Below are 11247 nucleotides of genomic sequence, written 5' to 3'. Positions count from 1 at the left end.
GCCAGTTGATTCTTCAAATTATTCAGTGGAAAAAAAACAAAACCAAAAAATAAAATGTCTATTCAGTAATGTTTTACAAGGATGAACATATTTACAAGACAGAAACAGACTTCTAGACTTAGAGAACAATCTTAGAGTTACAGACGGGAAGGGTTGGGGGAGCGATAGATTGGAAGTTTAAGATTGACATGTGCAGTGTTATATTTAAAATAAAATGCTTTCCATGAAGAATAATAAAATCAATGCTAGATGGCCTTTAAAAAGATGAAGTATATTCTGTTTGAGATATCCAGTGTGGTGGCACTAGCCATGTGAGGCTGTGTGTGTACGTGCTAAGGCAATTCAGTCATATCTGACTCTTTGAAAAGCCATGGATGATGTGTAGCTCGTTAGACTCCTCTGTCCATGGGATTCTCTAGGCAAGGATACTGGAGTGGGTTGCCATTACCTTCTTGAGGGGATCTTCTTGACCCAGGGATTGAACCCATGTCTCTCAGGTCTCTTGCGTTGGCAGGCAGATTCGTTATCACTGAGCCATTGGGGAAGTCCCCTCAACCTTTCCCAGCTGTGTGCCCTGAGGGTGCTGGGTTCCAGGGGTAGAAACATGATAACAAAATCTCCTTCAGTCTGGATCCACAGTGGCCAATAAAGTAGTTACCCAGCCACGCTGTACAATGACTCTACATGTATATGAAGTAAAGCATTCAGTTCCTCACTCACATCCACCACATTTCAAGTGCTCAGTAGCGTCATGTGCCCAGGTGCTATGGTGTTGTTCAGAGCAGATGTTTAAAAAGTCCAGTCATCACAGAGAATTTTACTGGACATTCCACTCCAGATCACTGAAAGGCTGCAGAGACAACACTTGCCCCAGGGAGGCTTTGCATGTGTTGTGTTAATCTATCAATACTTGTACATTTTTTTCTTTTTTGCTTCTTTTCACTGAAGCAAATGATTTGAGAATCTTATGCCTTTTAAATTATCAACTATTGGCACAATATGGCTTGGCTCAACGAAGAGGAGGGCTGAAGAGCATAACACCATGAGGACCCCAGCATGAACTGAGCTGGCAAATGGGATGAAAATCAAGCTCCATGGAGCCTTAGTTGCTCCCTGAGGTTGTGCATGTGATCTTTCCCCTGGCTTAGAACTAAATCACCCAAGAACTGTTTTACCAAGAGAAATGTCAGGATCGCTAGAAGTGAAGACATGCTGGGGCTTCTGTGTTGCTGCTGTGAGAGAGCATATACCACACTGCTGTGTGATATATCTGAACATGCATTCATTTCATAATATATGTAAGTCAGGTCATTACCTTGGATACCACACGGCTCTATGTCAATTATAACTCTGTGAAACTGGATAGATAGACGATACATGTGCTTAGTTGCTCAGTCATATCCAACTCTTCGTGACCCTTTGGACTGAAACCTTATAGGGTCCTCTGTCCATGGGATTCTCCAAGCAAGAATACTGGAGTGGTTGGCATTTCATTCTCCATGATGATATGTAGACAGACACATAGATAGATCAATAGATTTCAGTGGTTGCAATACCACTTCCTGAGGCAGTTGATGACTTTAGCAGGCTATTTCCTGTCTTTCTTAAATTTTGCTTCATGGAAGTATATCATATGTATTAATATATGCATCTGTCCTTGATCAGGAGCTCTGACAAGGTCCATTCTTGTCTGACCCTGGAGTCTTTGTTGGTTGAAGAGGAGAGCAACATGCAGCATCAAAGGATGCTTTGAAGAGACAGAAATGACTCACATGCTTCCCCTCAAGGGGACAGAGACACAATCTGCTTTTTACAGACATTGGCCTGTCACTGGGAGAAATAAAGCCTGCCCTCTGGGCCCAAGAGGAAGAGTTGTGCTTTCTTGTGGGAGCAGAGTGTACTTTGAAAAACTCTCCAGGCCTCCTTGCTTGTCCACCCCTTGGTTCACCAGTTCTCTAAGGGCATCGCTGAAGGTCACACTCAACACCTCCACTCTTACATCTCATATTCAATCACACAGTAAAAGAATTCAGCCCCCAGGGTCCCCCTGGCCCCTGCTGTCTTCTCCATCCACAGAGTCCACCCACAGCCACACCTGGATTCCAGCCACAACCTCCCTGGGTTCTGAGCTCCAGACCCACACTCCCATCTCCAGTTCACCCTCCACATTTCATCTTTCTAACTCACATTTCAGAATCTGCTTTCTGCCCCCAAATCCCTCCATGGTGCCCACATCTTCAGGGCAAACTCCAAACTCTTCTATCTAAATTCAATCCTGTTCATGGTCCTCCAGAGTTGACCCCCACCCCCAACCTCAGCTTGCACCTTTTCTTCCAAACGATACTGGTACAATTACACCACACACACACACACACACACACACACGGAAAATGGGCCATTTAACATTTGTGTGCTCTCTCACATCAGCTCTTCTGAGAACACTCAGACTCAACAAGTTCCTTTTGTATTCCCAATCGAAAGTAGACACAAAGGTAGACACTATCATTTCCATCACTTGTTAATGGGTTTTTGCCTTATTAAGGGGCAATTTTCATAAGAAAAATCCACATAAATCATTTAGAATGCTGGTTGACACACCCATATCAGAATAACTGAAGGTCAAAATTATTTATTTTTAATTAAAAAAATTAAATTTATACTGTCATTTCCCTTTTCTCTACAGCATCTAATATAATATGACCTTCATAAAGTTTTCTTATCATACAGTTTCTTGCTTATATCTTCCATTTTTTCTTAAAAATAAAATCATCACCCTTGAACAGTGGACAGCACTGTACATGACCACATCAATTCCCCCTGTCCCCTTCAGTAAGCCCCTGTGTCCCAGGGTTCTATGGAATGTTCTTTTCTCTCTAGAATGTACCTGCTCCTACCCATGGCTCTCCAGCTCCTCAAGCAGCTGTTCTCTCAAGTAGTGTAGACGTTGTTGTCATTGTTCGGTCACTAAGTCATGTGTGACTTTTGCAACCCCATGGACTGCAGCATGCCAGGCTTCTCTGTCCTTCACTATCTCCCACAGTTTGCTCAAACTCAAGTCCATTGGGTCTTGATGTCATCCAACCATCTCATCCTCTTTCGCCCTCTTCTCCTCTTGCCCTCAATCTTTCCCAACATCAGGGTCTTTTCCAATAGTCAGTTCTTTGCATCATGTGGTCAAATTATTGCAGCTTCAGCTTTAGCATCAGTCCTACCAATGAATATTCTCAGGGTTGATTTCCTTTAGGATTGATCGGTTGGTCTCCTTGCTGTTCATGAGAGTCTCAAAAGTCTTCCCCAGCATTACAGTCTAAAAACGTGTTCCTCAGTGCTCAGCCTTCTTTATGTCCAACTCTTACATCTATATATGCCTACTACACACACCATAGCTTTGACTATAAGGAACTTGTGTTGGCACAGCACTTTCTAATACAGTGTCTAGGTTTGTCACAGCTTTTCATCAAAGGAGAAGGGTCTTTTAATTTCATGGCTGCTGTCACTGTCCACAGTAATTTTGGAGCCCAAGAAAAGAAAATCTGTCACTGTTTCCACTTTTTCCCTAATATTTTTTTTTCTTTTTTTGCCATGAAGTGCTTGGACCACAGTTCAGGAGCTTCATTTTTTAAAATGTTTACAGTGTAGACATGGAACCCAGTTATTTTCTTGTTTCTTCTATTTTAAAAATAATTGATTATTAGCATTTGATGCCCTCATTCTGCAGAATCTGAGTTCTTCGAGCACCTACAGAAGATGGGTTTACCTGGGTCATGGGTGTATTTCTGTTGTGTAGCATCAATGCCTGGTACAGAGTAGGTGCTCTGCAATAATTTGTGAGCTGACTGAAGATGAGAAGTAAATTCCATTTCTGGAGGGGACTGGGAAAATAAAGTTCTGAGTTGTATTTGGAGCCAGACTGTCCGGGACTGACTCAGGGCGAGAACCTGGGTCCCACCCTCTAGAGCAGGCAGTCAGACTGGGCAGAAAAAGAGCTGAGACCTCAGGTCTGGGCTGAGATGCCTCCTGAGCCCTGCCTGGAGACATCGGCGCCAGGTCCATGGAGGGGCAGCCCTGTTGCTGCAGGTCCACAGCTGTGGGAACCCTGAAGGGCTGCAGTCGCCCCCCAGGGACCACATCCTGTTTGTCCTCTAAGGCCCCATGGTCTCTTCATCTGCACAGGGCGGGGGCAGCTGGGAGGCCAGAGCTGCAGACATGACTTTTATCCTCTCTGAGCTTCTCCTCCTTGTCCAGATGTGATGGGCAGGGAGGGAACCGCATGAGGGCACGGGATGCCCACTCCACCCCCAGTTCATGGGAACCTCAGTGCTTGAGCACTGGAGGAGCCAGGGATCCTGACGGGGAGAGAATCAGCCCAAGCTTTTGGTGGCAAATCTCTCACTTTCAGGGCTGAGTCTGGGCCAGAGGACCCCAAGCCCTGCAGATGAGTCTTCTCATGGCTCCTGGGTCCCCATGTCTCACTTCAGTCCCAGGAAATCGGTGGGGGAGGAGGTGGGGGCACTGGGATTCTAGAGTGATGCTGGTGAAACCTGGAAGGGCTCCTGAGCTGACCTGGGGAGTGAGGGGTGGGGAGGTCCTTGGACTCAGCCTCTGACTCCCTTCCAGGGACCTTCCACAAACTCACCATCTGGGCTGAGAATCTCTTGGGCAGTTCAGGGTGCCCATGTGATACACCATATGCACAGATGGAATGTGAGAGTGAGTACGCAGACAATCAGAGATTATACTGCAGTTGGCCTGCACTATTTGAAGAAACAAATGGCAATGCATTCCAGTATTCTTGCCTGGAAAATCCCATGAATATTGGAGCCTGCCAGCCTACAGTCCATACGGTTGCAAAGAGTTGGACATTACTGAGTGACTTCATTTTCTTTCATTTTATTTTAAAATTTATTTGTTTTACTGGTTCCATTTTTTAATCTCATAATATTTATATTTTATTGAAGTGTAGTTGACTTACAATGTTTCAGGTGCACAGCAAGGTGATTTTCAGTTATACAAGTATGCATATATTATTTTGCAGATTACTTTCCATTTTAGGTTATTGCAAGATATTGACTATAGTTCCCCATGCTATACAGTAAATCTTTGTTGCTTGTTGCATATCTTTTTTTTTTTAATTAGAAATCTAGCATTGTATTCGTACTTCTATTTTTAAATTTATGGTATATTCCACATCAGTGTTATGTTACACTAAAAGTAATGTTTTATGTTATGTACATTAAAAGTAAACGGAAAACAATGGCAATGTTAATTGTGGGAGGAAATATTGACTCGCATTATGTTACTGGTGGGCTTTCCTGGGGACTCAGATGATAAAGAATCTGCCTGCAGCACAGAAAGATCTCCTGGAGAATGAAATGGCAACCCACCCCAGCATTCTTGCCTGGAGAAGCCCCATGGACAGAGGAACCTGGCGGGTTGCAGCCCATAGGATCACAAAGAGTCAGACACGACTGATGGACTAAACTATTCTCAAGGCTCTGACTTGAAAGGTATAACACTTTCCCATTCATATAGAGATAAAAAGTGGCAGAACAGACAGAACCTTTTGTCTTGTCAGGGGCTTAAAGGGACATTATGACCAGACATGCATGGACAGCTTCAAGAACAGAGGATTCCAGGATTAAAAGATTTCCCAGTGGAGGGGACGTAAGTATAGCTATGGCTGATCCATGTTGATGTATGGCAGAAACTAACAATATTATTCAGTTCAGTTCAGTCGCTCAGTCGTGTCCGACTCTGCGACCCCATGAATTGCAGCACTCCAGGCCCCCGTGTCCATCACCAAGGAGCATTACTCAGCCATTAAAAAGAATGCAGTTGAATCAGTTCTAATGAGATGGATGAAACTGGAGCCTATTATACAGAGTGAAGTAAGTCAGAAACTAAAACACCAATACAGTGTACTAACACACAAACATGGAATTTAGAAAGATGGTAATGATGACCCTATATGTGAGACAGCAAGAGACACAGATGTAAAGAACAGTCTTTTGGACTCTGTGGGAGAGGGTGAGGGTGGGATGCTTTGAGAGGGTAATGTTGAAACGTGTATATTATCATATGTGAAGTGGATCACCAGTCCAGGCTTGATGCATGAGACAGGGTGCTCAGGGCTGGTGCACTGGGATGACTCTGGGGGATGGGATGGGGAGGGAGGTGAGAGGAAGGTTCCAGATGGGGAATACATGTGCGCCCATGGCTGATGCATGTCAATTTTTTGCAAAAACCACCACAATATTGTAAAGTAATTAGCTTCCAATGCAGAGTTCCTAAGAATAGCAAGGAGAGATAAGAAAGCCTTCCTTAGCAATCAATGCAATGAAATAGAGGAAAACAACAGAATGGGAAAGACTAAATATCTCTTCAAGAAAATTAGAAAGGCCAAGGGAACATTTCATGCAAAGATGGGCTCGGTAAAGTACAGAAATGGTATGGACCTAACAGAAGCAGAAGATATTAAGAAGAGGTGGCAAGAATACACAGAAGAACTGTAGAAAAAAAAGATCTTCACGACCCAGAAAATCATGCTGGTGTGATCACTCATACTCACCTAGAGCCAGACATGCTGGAATGTGAAGTCAAGTGGGCCCTAGGAAGCATCACTATCAACAAAGCTAGTGGAGGTGATGGAATGCGGGGAGCTGCCCATGAGAACGGGGTCCTTTGTCTGAAGGACACAGCTCTGGGAGCTGCCTCAGTCCTTGAGGGTTTGCTTGCAAACATAGCTCTCTGTCCCGCCACCCCCAGAGATTAGGCGACTATCTACTGCAGACACCTGGAGTTCTGGGCAAACTTCTCATGCACAGGGAAATGTTATCTGGTGTAAGAAATAATAACAGGGTGCCATTCCCATGCTCTCAAGATTTCTTGTGACTTTTTGTAAGATGTATAGGTCAACCAAGAAAAAAGTTAACTGTCTTGTCTTTCTCACGCTCTCCTGTATAAATATGAGATGCTGAATAAAGTCGTGGTCAGACTGCTTCCCTTTGTGGAGACGTGTCTGAACCTCTCGACCGCATCTTTGTTGTAGAATTTCTTTTGCTGTAGTTTTCTTTCTCAGCCACGCCGTGCACGTTCTCGGGACCTGATTGACTTTGCCGGCTGGCTCCGGCAATGGAATTCCAGTTGAGCTATTTCAAATCCTAAAAGATGACACTGTGAAAGTGCTGCACTCAATATGCCAGCAAATCTGGAAAACTCAGCAGTGGCCACAGGACTCGAAAAGTTCAGTTTTCATTCCAATCCCAAAGAAAGGCAATGCCAAAGAATGCTCAAACTACTATTGCACTCATCTCATCCACTAGTAAAGTAATGCTCAAAATTCTCCAAGTCAGGCTTCAGCAATGCATGAACTGTGAATTTCCAGATGTTCAAGCTGGTTTTAGAAAAAGCAGAGGAAACAGAGATCAAACTGCCAACATCTTCTGGATCATTGAAAAAGCAAGAGACTTCCAGGAAAAAACATCTGCTTTATTGACTATGTCAAAGCCTTTGACTGTGTGGATCACAATAAACTGTGGAAAATTCTGAAAGAGATGGGAATATGAGACCACCTGACCTACCTCTTGAGAAACCTGTGTGCGGGTCAAGAAGCAACAGTTAGAACTGGACATGGAACAACAGACTGGTTCCAAATAGGAAAAGGAGTATGTCAAGGCTGTATATTGTCACCCTGCTTATTTAACTTATATGCAGAGTACATCATGAGAAACACTGGGCTGGAGGAAGAACAAGCTGGAATCAAGATTTCTGGGAGAAATATCAATAACCTCAGATATGCAGATAACACTACCCTTATGGCCAAAATTGAAGAAGAACTAAAGAGCCTCTTGATGAAAGTGAAAGAGGAGAGTGAAAATATTGACTTAAAGCTCAACATTCAGAAAACTAAGATCATGGCATCCGGTCCCATCACTTCATGGCAAATAGATAAGCAGATAGTGGAAACAGTGTCAGACTTTATTTTTCTGGGCTCCAAAATCACTGTAGATGGTGATTGCAGCCATGAAATTAAAAGACACTTACTCCTTAGAACGAAAGTTCTGACCAACAAAGACAGCGTATTAAAAAGCAGAGACATTACTTAGTCAACAAAGGTCCATCTAGTCAAGGCTATGGTTCTTCCAGTAGTCATGTGTGGATGTGAGAGTTGGACTATAAAGAAAGTTAAGCGCCAAAGAATTGATGCTTTTGAACTGTGGTGTTGCAGAAGACTCTTGAGAGTCCCTTGGACTGCAAGGAGATGCAACCAGTCCACCCTAAAGGAGATCAGCCCTCGGTGTTCATTGGAAGGCTTGATGTTGAAGCTGAAACTCCAATACTTTGGCCACCTGATGCGAAGAGCTGACTCATTTGAAAGGACCCTGATTCTGGGAAAGATTGAAGGCAGGAGGAGAAGGGGATAACAGAGGATGAGATGGTTAGATGGCATCACTGACTACAATGGGCATGGGTTTGGGTAGACTCCGGGAGTTGGTGATGGACAGGGAGACCTGGCGTGCTGTGATTCATGAGGTCACAAAGAGTCAGACATGACTGAGCAATTGAACTGAACTGAACTGAAAATAAATAAACTAATTAAAAAAAAGAAGAAGAAGAAGAAGAATCCTCTCCAGCACCACAGTCCGAAAGCATCAGTTCTTCAGCACTCAACCTGTTTCAGTGCTTGGGCAGCTGGAGGAACTGGGGACCCTGATTGGGAGATAATCAGCCGAAGGTTCCAGTGGGAAATCTCACTTCCAAGGCTGAGTCTGGGCCAGAGGACCCCGAACCCTGCAGGTAAGTCCTCCTGGGGCTCCCAGAACCCATGTCTCACTTGAGCCCTGGAAACTTGGTGGTGGGTGAGGTGGGGTTACTGGGATTCTAGAGTGATGCTGGTGAAACCTGGAAGGGCTCCTGAGCTGAGCTGGGGACTGAGGGGTGGAGAGGTCCTAGGACTCAGCCTCTGACTTCCTTCCAGGGACCTTTCACAAACCACCATCTGGGCTGAGCCAGTATTGGGCAGTTTCAAGATGCCCATGTGAATACACTGTATGCAGAGTTGGAATGTACAAGTAAGCACATAGAACATCAGGGAGTATGCTGTAGTTTGCTTGCACTATTTGGAGAAGGAAATGGCAAGGCATACCAGTATTCTTGCTTGGAAAATCCCATAGATGGAGGAGCCTACCAGGCTAGAGTACATGGGGTCTCAAAGAGTCAGACACGACTGGAAAACTTTACTTTCTTTCATTTCATTTTAAAATTAATTTATTTTGCTAGTTACATCTTTAAATTTCATAATATATGCATTTTATTGAAGTGTAACTGACTTACAATGTTCCAGGTGCACAGTAAGGTGATTCAGTTATACATATACACACATAGTTTTTTCAGATTATTTTCCATTTTGGTTATTACAAGATATTGACCATAGTACCCTGTGCTATGCAGTAAATCTTTGTTGTTTGTTGCATATCAATTTTTAGTTTAATTAGAAAGCTAGCATGCTATTCATACTTCAATTTTAAAATTTAAGATATAAATTCCACATTAGTGTTATGCTACACTGATAGTGAAAGCATGATGCCAAAATCCCACCACGTCCACGTTAAAAGTAAGTGGAAAGCAATGGCAATGTTATGTGGGAGGAAATATTGAATCGCTTTATGTTACTGGTGGGCTTCCCTGTTGACTCAGATGATAAAGAATCCGCCTGCAATGTGGGCGACCTGAGCTCAAGCCCTCGGTTGAGGAAGATCCCCCATGGAAGGAAATGGCAACCCACCCCAGTATTCTTGCCTGGAGAATCCCCATTGACAGAGGAGCCTGGCGGGCTGCAGCCCATGGGATCACAGAGAGTCAGACACGACTGAGCGACCAAGCACAAGCACAATGTTACTGGTGGGAGGACAAGTGATTGCAGTAGTTGGGGAGTCGATAACATTTATCCGTTCAAAGGGAGAGCCACACATCTCTGGACCTGACTTCCCATTGCATCTGTTCCTTCAGCTCTAACCCTTGCGCTCTGCTGTCTGTGCTTAGTCATGCTGACTCTTTGGTAAAACGAATGTTGCCTAGAGCTTGTAATATAGGAGAACCCATTCTCAAGGCTGGAGAAGTAAATGGCAGCACACTCTAATATTCCTGCCTGGAGAATACCATGGACAAGGAGCCTGGTGGCCTACAATCCACAGGGTCGCAAAGAATCGGACGTGACTGAGGGACTAAGACTATTCTCAAGGCTCTGAACTTGAAAGGTATAACACTTTCCCATTCGTATAGAGATAAAAAGTTACATAACAGACAGAAACTTTTGTCTTGTTGGGGACTTAAAGGGATATTACGACCAGATGTGCATGGACAGCTTCGAAAACAAAGGATTCCAGCATTAAAAGTTTTCCACAGTGGTGGGGACGTAAGTATAGCTATAGCTGATCCATGTTGATGTATGGCAGAAGTCATCCCAGTATTGTAATTGTCCTTTAATTAAAAATAAATAAATTAAGGGGGGGGGAAGCTTGGACAGGAATTCTCTGGTGGTCCAGTGGTTGGGAATCTGCCTGCCCAAGTAGGGGACACTGGTTCAATCCCCAGAAGGGGACTATTCCACATCCCATGGGGCAAGTAAGCCCGTGGGCCACAAGTCCATGTGCCTATAGTGGGTGCTCCACAACAAGAGAAGCCACAGCGATGAGAGACTCTGCACCACAGCAAAGAGCTGCCCCCCTTCCTGCAACTAGAGAAAGCCAGTGCACAGTGATGAAGACCCAGCACAGCCATTAATTAGTTAATTAGAACACTGCAACAACCAGCTACACCTCTTCCCCTTTTAGTGTGTGTGTGTGTGTGTGTGTGTGTGTGTAAGTGTGAAAGTATGAGTTCACAGGTGGGTATTTAACCTGTATTTTTCTCTCCTCTCCTTGGAAAATTCTTCCCCATAGGGTTATTTTACATTCAGTAAACACTGTTGGACCATCCCACCCCTTCAAAAAAAAGCCCATCTAACTCAGATAAGATGATTCTTTGGGGCACGAGTTCACCATCTTTTTGGTCTGCTGGCTTTCCAAATAAGGTCACTATTCCTTGCCCAAAGACCTCATCATTCTGCCCAATGACAGGCAACGTGAGGTTGGACTCAAAGCACATTCATGAGACATTGGCAGAGGTGTCATTCATTGTAGACAAAATCCATAGACGTCACGCTCACAATTGGTATGTGTGGTTTAAAGAAGATATACAGATTGCCAA

The 11247-nt window shown here is 44.1% G+C and overlaps 1 protein-coding gene across 1 annotated transcript in view; it reads left to right on the top strand.

Annotated features, from left to right (window-relative positions):
• Positions 1-11247, top strand: part of KIR3DS1 (killer cell immunoglobulin-like receptor, three domains, short cytoplasmic tail, 1) — a 154830-nt gene that overhangs the window by 114900 nt on the left and 28683 nt on the right.

The sequence above is a fragment of the Bos taurus genome, chromosome 18 (genome assembly GCF_002263795.3).
Source record: "Bos taurus isolate L1 Dominette 01449 registration number 42190680 breed Hereford chromosome 18, ARS-UCD2.0, whole genome shotgun sequence".
Classification (NCBI taxonomy): Eukaryota; Metazoa; Chordata; class Mammalia; order Artiodactyla; family Bovidae; genus Bos; species Bos taurus.
The sequence above is the reverse complement of the archived record's forward strand: the minus strand, read 5'-3'. Positions and strand labels throughout refer to the sequence as shown.